The 11,880-nt window shown below is 34.8% G+C and overlaps 1 protein-coding gene across 1 annotated transcript in view; it reads right to left on the bottom strand.

Annotated features, from left to right (window-relative positions):
• SELENOT (selenoprotein T) overlaps nucleotides 1-11,880 on the bottom strand; it is a 143,653-nt gene that overhangs the window by 33,887 nt on the left and 97,886 nt on the right. The window lies entirely within an intron of this gene.

Raw genomic sequence — 11,880 nt, 5'->3', positions numbered from 1 at the left:
CACACACACACACACACACACACACACACACCCCAAAAACCAAAAACAACTAGCCCTCCAACCAAAAATAACTAGCTAGTCACTAGCAAGCTACTTAACCCCAACTGCCCTCCAAAAGGCAAAAAAAAAAAAAAAACGATCTAATGGGGGAGACAACATACAAACTATGTACAAATAATCCAAGAATCAGTAAACAACTTTTAAGAGTCTACTATGTGCCAGGCAGTGTGCTAAACTCTGGGAATCCTTAAAGAGGCAAAGAGACAGCCCCTTGCCTTAAAAAGTTCATGGTCTAACAGCGGAGATAAAATAACCTCAGAGGGGTGGGTTTTACCTGAGATTTGAAGGAAGTTAGGACACAGAGATAAGGAAGAAGAAAGGCAAGGGGGCTGTCCAGTGAAAATACCCAGAGTCTGGACATTAGGTGTCTGGTGTGATTAGCTCCTATTACCCTGCACATATCCTATTTGTACATAGATGTTTGCATGTTGTCTCTGCCTTTAGAATGTAAGCCCCTTAAGGGACCCAAATACTTCAAAACACTTAAAAAATGCTTTCTGACAGTCAGACTGCTTCATTTTATAGATGAGAAAATTGAACACCAGAGAAATGAAGTGACTTGCCTAGGGTCACACAGTTTACAATAAATGGCAAAGGTGGAATCTGAACCCCAGTAGTCCAGACTCCAAGTCCAACATTCAATTGTCATTTTAGAAATGAGCAAAATGAAACTGAGAGAGGTTTAGACCAGCCCACAGTGAAACAGATGATAACTAACATTTATATGGCACCTTAAGGTGTGCCAAGCACTTTATACATATCATCCCACTTGATTTGATTCTCACAACAACCCTGTGTAATATATGTTATTATCTTCACATTACCAATGAAGAAATTGAAGGTTAAGTGACTTGTACAGGGTCACACAGCCATTAAAAGTCTGAGGAAAGATTCAAACACAGGGCTTCCTGACTCAAGCCCTTGTCCTCTGACTCTAAATGCACTACAAGATATTAATCTCAGGTAATAGGATCTCATAAATTATGGCTACCTGATTCTTATCCCCCAGAATGCAAAGTGAAGTCAAATAAAAATAAATAACACAATCTATTATATTCGAGACTGATACTCCAGAGCTTAGCCACTGCAGGAAAATAAACCAGTTTTACTACACTTCAGATCAAAATATGACAAGAAAGAAATTGTGCAGAACCAGTATGCCTATAGAGATATCGGAAGATTCACTAACTTGTTAATCAATTCAGCAAATGGAGAAAATCTGACTGCAATTAATTGTGATGTGGGGGAGGGGATGTCCAAGAGGGATATAAAGCTAATTATCCTTAGGAAGCATAGAGTCTGTATTTGTGTGAGCAGAAAGAGCTAGGATACACATAAAAAACTAAAGGAGTCAATAACTGAAGTAAATTTTCATTTTCCAAAGGCATTGTTTACTTAAAATATAATCCTTCTTATATAGACCCTCCTTTCACAGTCTGGATATGCAATAATCTTACTTCCTACAATATAAAAGTTGGCAACATTTTGATTCATGTTCCTGAAACAGTATTTTAAGGGAGATACTTAAATTCCCCTTTGTTTCATAATTTGCATTTAAGTGCTGCCATCTCAAAATATTTTGTTTCAGGAACATGAATCAAAATGTTGCCAACTTTTTTTAAGTGCTGGATGACTTTTGAGAAACTGCTCTCTTTTGAAGGACTCCAAACTGCTTCCCTATACGTAAACCTAACTTTAAAAAGCCAGTGTTTGACTAGTGAGATTATATGGCATATCAGGACTGTCCATCTACCCAAGTCTATGAGCAGGGTAAGCCTCTCCACTCTGGACAGGCACTATTAAGCACCTATGGGCAATTAACCAAACAATTTAATGTGAATTCACCCTAGTAAACATCCAAAAATGTTCACTTATGACTCCCTTACTCTAATAAACCTGATTATCACACGAGAATATGTAGGTTTAATCACCCCCTAACTTCTTCTTGTAATGTTTATTTCTACCCTAGTTGAAATTAACCAAACAAAGGGTATTTCTGAATTTAAGGTAGGTAAATCTGAGTTTAAGGGAGAATATGCCACACTAGCCACCACATTTTTTCTCAGTAGAATATGATGACATCATTATGATAAATACCACTACTACATTCAGCTTTCGAGGCATATACATAGCAGATTACCTGAACTATTATTCCCCACTTATGTATCTTCAGTCTCCCTAACTAGTGATTCCTATGAACATGCCCATATGACCTTCCCACCAAAAAAAGCCCCAAATCATAGTTTATTCTACCTTCCCTACTAACTCTCATCTTTTATCTCTCCTCTCTTTGGTGGCCAAATTCTTTGAGAAGTGTCTACAATCAATGCCTCAACTTCCTCTTTTCTTACTTTCTTCTCAATCTTTTACAAATCTAGATTCTGACATCAGCACTCAACAGAAACTAAAATACTGATTATCTCAATTCCAAAATCTAATGGTTTTTTTTCAGTCCCTATCCTTTTTGATTTCTATGAAGCATTTGACACTGTCAATTAACTTCTCCTTAACATTCTTTCCTCTCAAGGTTTGTATGACACTATTCTCTCCTGATACACTTTTAAAAAATTATTTATTTCCAGTTCCAAATTCTCTCCCTCCCTCCACCCTCTCTTCCACCTATTGAATTGAGAAGGCAAGAAATATGAAAGCTATTAAACATATATAAAGTCATACAAAACATGTTTCTGCATGCTATTTGTGGGGGAGGAGCAAGAAAAATTAAGGAAAAATATGCTTCAATTTGCAATCTGAGTTTATCAATTCTCTATCTGTAAGTTTTGGAAAGAATACTTTATAATTTACAATTTTATTTGAATCTAGCTTTATGTGGCTAGAAATTGTCTAACCCAAAAGCTTACTGTAAATGTCAGGCTAACCTCAGAGATGCTCCTGGAGAAGCTGGATGGTTGTAGGGAGCCCTGGAGATTCTACTCAGGTCTTATCTTGGGTCCATCCAATGCTTGTGTTTTGGGTTACACAAATTTGAATATTTATGCTTACCTTAATTTGAATGTTTATGTTTACTCAGTGGATGTTGCCTGGGAACTGCCTTTCCTGCAAAATAGCTTTAACTATTATATGTGGTTCCTGTGCTGGTATTCTTCTCTGAACCCCTTTATAATGTAAAACTCATAGAGACTAGAGAGGAAGGCTTCTTCTAGTATTCTTACTTTACCAATAATCAAATGAATTTCTTTTTAAAACTATTTCAGATTTTGGAATTTGTTCTCAAGACTAAGAAGATGGAGGGCGGGGCGACCAGGTGGCTCAGCGAGTAAGAGCACTGGCTCCAGTGTTAGACACTCAGCACCACACCCAGAAATAACTGGCCTTGTAACCTGGAGCAAGTTACTTAACCCCGATTGCTTAAAAAAAAAAGAAGATGGAGGGTATTCTTCATTGGAGCTATGATGGATTGTTGTATTGATCAGTTACTAAGTCTTTCACAGTTGATTTTCTTTATGTTATTAGTGTTATAGGGGGCATTGTTCTGCTTCTGCTGACTTCACTTTATATCAGGTACATACAAGTCTTCTCAGGTTTTCCCAAAACCATCCCCTTCATTATTTCTTATAGCACAATACTATTCTATCACATTTATATTCCATAACTTGCTCAGCTATTCCCCAATTGATGGCCATTCCTTCAGTTTCTAATTCTTTTTTTTTTTAAAGCAATTGGGGTTAAGTAACTTGCTCAAGGTTACAAGGCCAGTTATTTCAGGGTGTGGTCCTAAGTATCTGAGCCCTGATTCAATCCCCAGGTCATCCTGACAAGCTGAGCCACCTGGCCGCCCCTAAGCAATTGGGGTTAAGTAACTTGCTCAAGGTTACATGGCCAGGTGTTTCTGGGTGGGTGCTAAGTATCTGAGCCTGGATTCGATCCCCAGGTCATCCCAACACTGGAGCTGGTGCTCTTACTCGCTGTGCTACCTGGCCTCACCAACAGTTTCTAATTCTTTGTTACCACAGAAAGCTGCTATAAATATTTTTGTACATATAGGTCTTTTACCTTTTGTTTGATCTCCTTGGGGTAAAGATCTGAGAGCAGTAATGTTGGGTCAAAGGGTATGCATAGTTTTATAGTCCTTTGGCCATAATTCCAAATTGTTCTCCAGAATGTTTGGATTAGTTCACTGTTCCACCAACAATGCATTAATGTATTTATTTTCCCACATCCCTTCCAGCATCTGTCCTTTTCATTTTCTGTTATTCTAACTAATCTAATAGGTGTGATGAGGTAGTACCTCAGAGTTATTTTAATATGACTTTTTCTATTTTCTATTATTTTAATATGCCTTTCTTTTAGAGCTTTTTATACATGATTATCATTTGTTTCCTTTTATTTGAAACTTGGATTTCTATTTCTGAGAACTGCCTGTTTATATCTTTTGACCATTTATCAATTAGGAAATGGCTTGCTTTTTTTTTAATATAAATTTAGCTCAGTTCTTTATATATTTGAAAAATGAGACCTTTATTAGAGAAATTTGCTATAAAATTTCTCCCAGTTTCCTGCTTTTCTTCTAATTTGACTGCATTGGTTTTGTTTGTGTAAAAACTTTTTAACTTTACATAATTAAAATTATCCATTTTACTTCCTATGAACCTCTATCTTGCTTGTTTGCTCATGACCTTTTTCATAATCTGAATATCTGACAAATGTTTTATGCTCCTTAATTTGCTTATGATATTATCCTTTATGTTTAGATCATTTTGAGCTTATCTTGGTATACAATGTGAGTTACTGGTCTATGTCTAATTTCTGCCAAACTGCTTTCCAATTTTCCCAGCAGTTTTTGTTAAATAGTGATTCCAAAAGTGTTTGAGTATGTCAAACACTAGATTACTGTGTTCATTTGCTTCTGTGTATGGTGTACCTAATCTATTCCATTGGCCAATCACTCTATTCCTTATCCACTACCATATTGTTTTGATAATTTCTGCTTCGTAGTAGAGTTTGAAGTCTGGCACAGCTAAGCTGCCTCCTTTGCTTTTTTCTTTTTTAAATTGATTCCTGATCTTTTGTTCATCCAGATGAATTTTGTTATTTTTTTCTACATCTATTAAGTAATTCTTTAGTAGTTTGATATGGCATTGAATAATAAGCAAATTAATTTAGGTAGCATTTTCATTTTTATTATATTGGTTCAGGCCACACAAGAGCAATGAATATTTCTTCAATTATGTAAATCTATCTTTATAATTGTGTGAAGAGTGTTTTCTAATTTTGTTCATTTAATTCCTGTGTGTGTGTTGGCAGATAGACTCCCAAGTTTTCTATACTGTCTGCAGTTATTTTAAATAAAAATTTTCTTTCTATCTCCTCCTGTTGAATTTTGTTGGTAATGTATAGAACTCTGGTGATTTCTGTGGCTTTGTTTTATATCCTGCAACTTTGTTAAAGTTCTTTTTAATTGTTTTGACTAGTTTTTTAGAAAATTCTCTAGGTTTCCCTAAGTAAACCATCATATCATCTGGAAAAAATAGCACTTTCTCCCCCTTGTTGCCTGTGCTTAATCCTTCAATTTCTTTTTCTTGTCCAATTGCTATAACTAGCATTTCTAGTACAATATTGAATAATAGTGGTGATAATGGACATCCTTGCTTTACCCCTGATCTTATTGAAAAAGCTTCTAGTGTATCCACACTACAAATAATGCTTGTTCTTGGTTTTAGACAGATACTACTTATCATTTTAAAGAAAAACTCCACATACTATGCTTTCTAGTGTTTTTAATAGGAGATATATTTTATCAAAAGCTTTTTCTGCATCTATTCCTATAATTATTTGATTTTTGTTGTTTTTGTTATTGATATGATCAGTTATGCTTATGGTTTCCCTAAGATAGAACCAGCCCTACATTCCTGGTCATATTGTATTGTCCTTGTGGTATATAAAATCTCTTTGCCATGATTTTGTTTAAAATTTTTGCATCAATGTTGATTATGGAGATTCATCTATGGTTTCATTTTCTGTTTTTAGTCTCCCTGGATTAGGTATCAAAGCCATATTTCTGTCATAAAAAGAATTTGATAGAACTCCTTTACCTATTTTTTCCCCAAATACTTTATATAGTATTGGAATTATTAGAATTGTTCTTTAAATGTTAGGTAAAATTTACTTGTGAATCCATATAGTGCTGGGATTTTTTTTTCTTAAGAAGCTAATTTATGGCTTAGTTCAATTTCTTTTTCTAATTTAAGGTTATTTAAGTATTCTATTTCCTTTTAATCTGGGCAATTTATATTTTTGTAAATATTCATCCATTTCATTTTGATGATCAGTCTTGTTGGCATGTAGTTGGATAAAATATCTCCTTATAATTGTTGTAATTTCATTTTCATTGGCTGTGTGCTCACCCTTTTTTATTTTGGGTGCTAGTAATTTGATTTTCTTCATTTAAAAAATCAAATTAGTCAATGGTTTGTCTATTTTATTGTTTTTTAAAATGAAGCCAGCTCCTAGTTTTGTTTATTAATTTAATATTTTGTTTGTTTTTTTAACTTTCATCTTTATTATTATCTCCTTTGATCTTCAGAATGTTTATTTTGGTGTTTAATTAATGATTTATAATTTGTAGTTTTTCTTGTTCTTTTAGTTATGTGCCCAATTCACTGATCTGTTCTTTCTCTCTTTTATTCATGTAAGTGTTTAGAGATATAAAATGTTCTTTTAAATACTGTTTTTGGTTATATCCCCCAAATTTTATTAATTATCATTATATTTAATGACAATATTGGTTGCTTCTATGATTTTTTCTTTGATTCACTTTTTCTTTAGGTTTAGATTATTTCATTTCCAACTAATTTTTATCTATGCTTCAAAGGCCTTTATTGAATGTAATTTTTATTGTATTATAGTCTGAAGAGAGTGCATTTAATGTTTCTGCTTTCCTAGAGTTGTTTTTAAGAGAAATGGACCCTCGAGGGACACCCATGATTAGTGGACCAGCAAGAGAAACTGAGAAGTCATGATCAAACAGATAAGACTACCAGGAAGAATGTCTTGAGCCTTCTCTGCCCTTTACATGGGTCTTCATCCTCACCAAAGTGTTTTCTCTACATAACAAAAATAATATGATTATATCAATAGATGTAGAAAAAAAATTCTTTTTTTTTTTTAACAAAATACAACATTAATTCCTATTAAAAACACTTGGAAGCACAGGTATAAAGGGATTTTTTCTTAAAATGTTAAGAAGTATCTACTTAAAACCATCAGCAAGCAATGGGAATAAGTCATAAGTTTTCCCAGTAAGAACAGGAGTGAAACAAGGATGCCCATTATCATCAGTTGTATTAGAAACTGCAATACCAATAAGAGAAGAAAAATTTCTGAAGAAACCAGAATGGGAAATGAGGTAATAAAATTATTTCTTTTTATAGATGATATGATGATATACTTGGAAAATCCTAGAGATTCAACAATAAAAGTTAGTTGAAACAAGTAATAATTTTTAGCAAAGTAGCAGGATATAAAATAAACCATTATAAATCATTAGCATTACAATATATCACCAAGAAAACCCTGCAAGAAGAGATAGTAAGAGATGCCACATTTAAATTGATTGTAGACAGTATAAAATACCTGAGAGCATGCCTGCCAAGACATACCAAGGAACTGCATAAACATAACTATAAAACACTTTTTATACCAATAAACAATGGAAGAAATTAGAGATTTAAACACTTTGGAGAAATGTTAATCGTTTATAGGTGCACAGAGCCAATATAATAATTATAGTTCTAACTAAACTAATCTACTTATTTAATGCCATCTGTTGCAGCAAGCACCCTAGCATACGCAGGATGGCTGCCAACACAGGTTCTTAGATCTGCTTTTCTAAAGGAAAGCAACTCAAAATGGGCTAACAAGCTTACTTTATTCAATCAAACATATATCATTTACCTAGTTCAGGGGGAAAAGGTCAGCACCCCGAACTTCAGAGAATACAAACAAGTTACAAGCAAACAACAAATACAGATAAACATCAGCAGACAGGCTTCCAGCTGCCTGACCATTACATCCATACCTAGTCAGTTATCAGAGAGGGAAGCACCAACATCTGCATTTTCAAAGTCAGGGGGCTTGATGGCTGCCCAGAGTCTCATCTGGTCAAATCACATTCTTCTCAAAGTGAGCCCCAAAACAAAATCTCACATCAGGGCATATGTAGCCTTCTACTGGCTCAGGGAATTTCACAGCCCTCTTGATCTACTGCCCAAACACCAAGCAACAAGGTATGGGCATTCCTGAAAAACAAGCCTCCCACCACAGGTTCCATGTGACCACATTCAGCCTATTAGGAGGCAGAGTATATTTTCAAATCAGGGAAGATTCTCAGAGTCACTTCAGCCTAGTCAAGGGGCAGGGAGGATCTTAAGATTTCCCATTCCCATAACACCATCCCAATTAAACTATCAAAACTTATTTTATTGAGATAAAAAGTAACAAGAAAATTCATTTGGAATAACAAAAGGTCAAGAATATAAAATGAACTAATGAAAAAATGTAAAGGAAGGAATGTTAGCAGTACCAGATCTTAAAATATATTATAAGACAGTAATTATCAAAACTATCTGGTACTGGCTAACAGAAAGGTAGATCAGTGGAATAGAGCAGACATATAATACACAGTAGTAAATTATTATAGTAACTTTGTGCTGGACAAATGTAAAAATTCAAACTTTTGGGATAAGGAGTCACTATGTGGTAAAAAAAAAAAAAGTTGGGAAAACTGGAAAGCAATCAGGCAGAAACTGGGCATAAACCAATATCTTACACCATTTACCAAGGTAAGGCCAAAGTGGATACACGATCTCAATATAAAGGGAGATGTCATAAGAAAATCAGAAGACAAGGGAACATTACCTATCAGAGTAATGGACAGGAGACGAATTTATAAATAAGTAAAAGATAGAGAACAGTGAGAGGTATAAAGTGGATAATTTTGGTTATATTAAATTTAAGAAGTTTTTGTAAAAATAAAACCAATGTAGCCAAGAAGATAAGGAAAGCAGAAAATTGGAGAAGGGGGGAGGAGGGATGTTTATAGATAATATCTCAGATGAAGGTCTCATATCTCAAATATATAGAGAACTTTGTCAACTTCATAAAAATATGAGTCATTTCCCAGTTGATAAATGGCCAAAGGATATGAATAGGCAGTTTTTCAATGAATAAATTAAAACTATATATAGTCATATGAAAAAAATGCTCTAAATCAATATTGATTAGAGAAATGCTAATTAAAACAACTTTGAGATATCATATCATAACAGATTGGCTAAAATGATAGAAGGGGAAAATGACAAATATTGTAGGGGATGTGGAAAAATTGGGATATGCTGATATGCTGTTGGTGGAACTATGAACTGTTCCAACCATTTTGAAGAACAATCTGGAATTAGGTCCAAAGAGTTATAAAATTGTGTAAACGCTTTGTTTGACCCATTAAGTCTGTTTCCTAAAGTGATCAGAGAAAAAGTAAAAAAAACTTTCTAAAGTAGTTATAGTAGTTCTCTGTGGTGGCAAAGAAATGGACATTGATGGGATTCCCATCAATTTGGGAATGGCTAAAGAAGTTGTGATATATAATTGTGATAAAATACTATTGGTTAATTTTAGAAAAACATGAAAAGACTTTCATGAAATAATGAAGAGTGCAATAAACAGAATCAAGAAAATGTTGTATACAGTAACGGCAATATTACTCAAAAGAACTTCTTTGAACCACTAAATTATTATGAGTATTATAAATACTTAAATCAACTACAAAGGACCTATGAAGGACCTCCAGAGAAAGAACTGATAAACAGAAGTATATATAGTATGGGTATGGCTTTTATGTGTGTGTGTGTGTAATGGTAGCCTTCCTTGGTGTGGAATGCATAGGAAGAAAAACAAAATAAAAAGTACATAGTAAAGAACTAGAGAAAACTCAAAAGGAAGTACAGAAAAGTAGGGTAGTTTTGAAAGCAATGTATAGAATTATTATATAGTTTAAGAAAAAGTAAACAGTGTGAAGTAAAGATCCATAGTTTCATACTGAATCCTCTTCTTGTGTAACCATGGGCAAAAATTATAAAGTGCTAAATTTTTCTTAAAGTGTTCTCTCTACCAATCCAGAGTCTTCTTTTAGATTCAGCATGCAACAGAAAGCTACCCTACCCTTCCCCCTTCTAAGTTTTGGTGGGAGTCAGGTTACATACATAAGAGAATTTCAGTGAGGGAGTACAGGTAACCCCATTTCTAAAAATGACTGCTGTTTTAAAAAGTCATTAATAGAGGGGTTTTTGAGGGTTTGGGCTTCTTTTTTAGGAAGGAAATGGGGTGGGGTGTAGAATGTTGAATACTATATCAGATCCAGTGGTTTTCTTAGTTTCATTTTGCCATTTTTCTTGGTATCATATAAAGACTACAGACACCTCTCAGCTGAGACCACCAAATTACAAGAAAGGATAAAGATAGCATATAATTATAACAACAGTATAGTGTGACCCAAACAAATCATTTATGCTTTAAAAAAAAAAAAAGGAGAGGGGGAAGTAGAAATTGATAAAGAAAAATTTTTGACCCCAACTCACTACTACTTCCTGTAACTCTCTGTCTGGTGTAAAACAATCGCCATGAAGAAACTAAAGGAGGCTAGAAAATCAATCATTCCAGAAACACTTCACTTCTTTATCAACCAGATACCTGGTAACCAAGGGAAATACTGATTTGGAATGGAAATCTGTTTGCAAAATCTTATGGGGGAATTTATATGCAAAATATGTAATTAGGAATGGTAGAACAATGAATCAGCAGAAAGCTTGGTGTGCTATACAACTAAATCACATCCTACTAGGAACCTTTATAGATGAAGTTGGAAAAAAGAAAAGAAGCAAATTCAATCATTATTAAAAGCTAACTAACAAACAAACACTTTCATTCAGCATCAATATCTATAGAACCACAAGATTTGGATTCTAACTCCTCTATCTCTGATGTACTTTATTGTCAGCAATCATTTCCCATGACCAACTGCTTATGCATAGATGGCCATAGCCTTTCATTTTCAGGAACTTTGAAATTCCTTTATCTGATCATCACCTGTTGCCTTTCAATTTCTCCTTCTGCCTTGCATCCCCTAACACTGTTGTTTTTTTTTTTTTTTTAAAGCAATTGGGGTTAAGTAACTTGCTCAAGGTTACACATCCAGGTGTTTCTGGGTGGGTGCTAAGCGTCTGAGCCCAGATTCGATCCCAGGTCATCCCTACTCTGGGGCTGGTGCTCTTACTCACTGTGCTACCTGGCCGCCTCCCTAACGCTGTTCTTTATCCTCATCATGATGTCAAGTCCCCCTACCTTTCAGTTCTTTCCCAAGCAGTGTACTGGAATTGTCCACCCTTCCCCCTCTTGACACCTTGGTGAACCAGCTCAACTCTACACCGCCCTCTTCTTTCAAGTCCCTTGTCTCCTTATCCAATCAAAGATCTTGCCCTGACAAGCTTCAGCCTTGTATTACTCCCACCATATACTAACCAGAGTTGGAAAGGAATCATGAAACTGTGCTGACTGGGTGCACTACAAATGTATTACAGAATCTGAACTGGGTCTTCACTATGGTAAGATAATCCTTTTATATCTCCCTAATTATGTACTATCCCCCTCACCACAGCAGCTTCTGAAACCTTTTCATCCTTCCTCAAACTTCCCAAGGCTTCCCCTCCTCTCTCACTCTTTTTGGTGAGAACCTTGTCCTATTTCACTGAAAACATGTCAGCCATTTGGTGAAAGTTCCCTCTTCCCCCTTTTTCCTTGTTTCACATC

This window comes from Petaurus breviceps, unplaced genomic scaffold (assembly GCF_028583685.1).
Source record: "Petaurus breviceps papuanus isolate PSGF00001 unplaced genomic scaffold, PetGlider_PUasm1.0 688, whole genome shotgun sequence".
Lineage (NCBI taxonomy): Eukaryota > Metazoa > Chordata > Mammalia > Diprotodontia > Petauridae > Petaurus > Petaurus breviceps.
The sequence above is the reverse complement of the archived record's forward strand: the minus strand, read 5'-3'. Positions and strand labels throughout refer to the sequence as shown.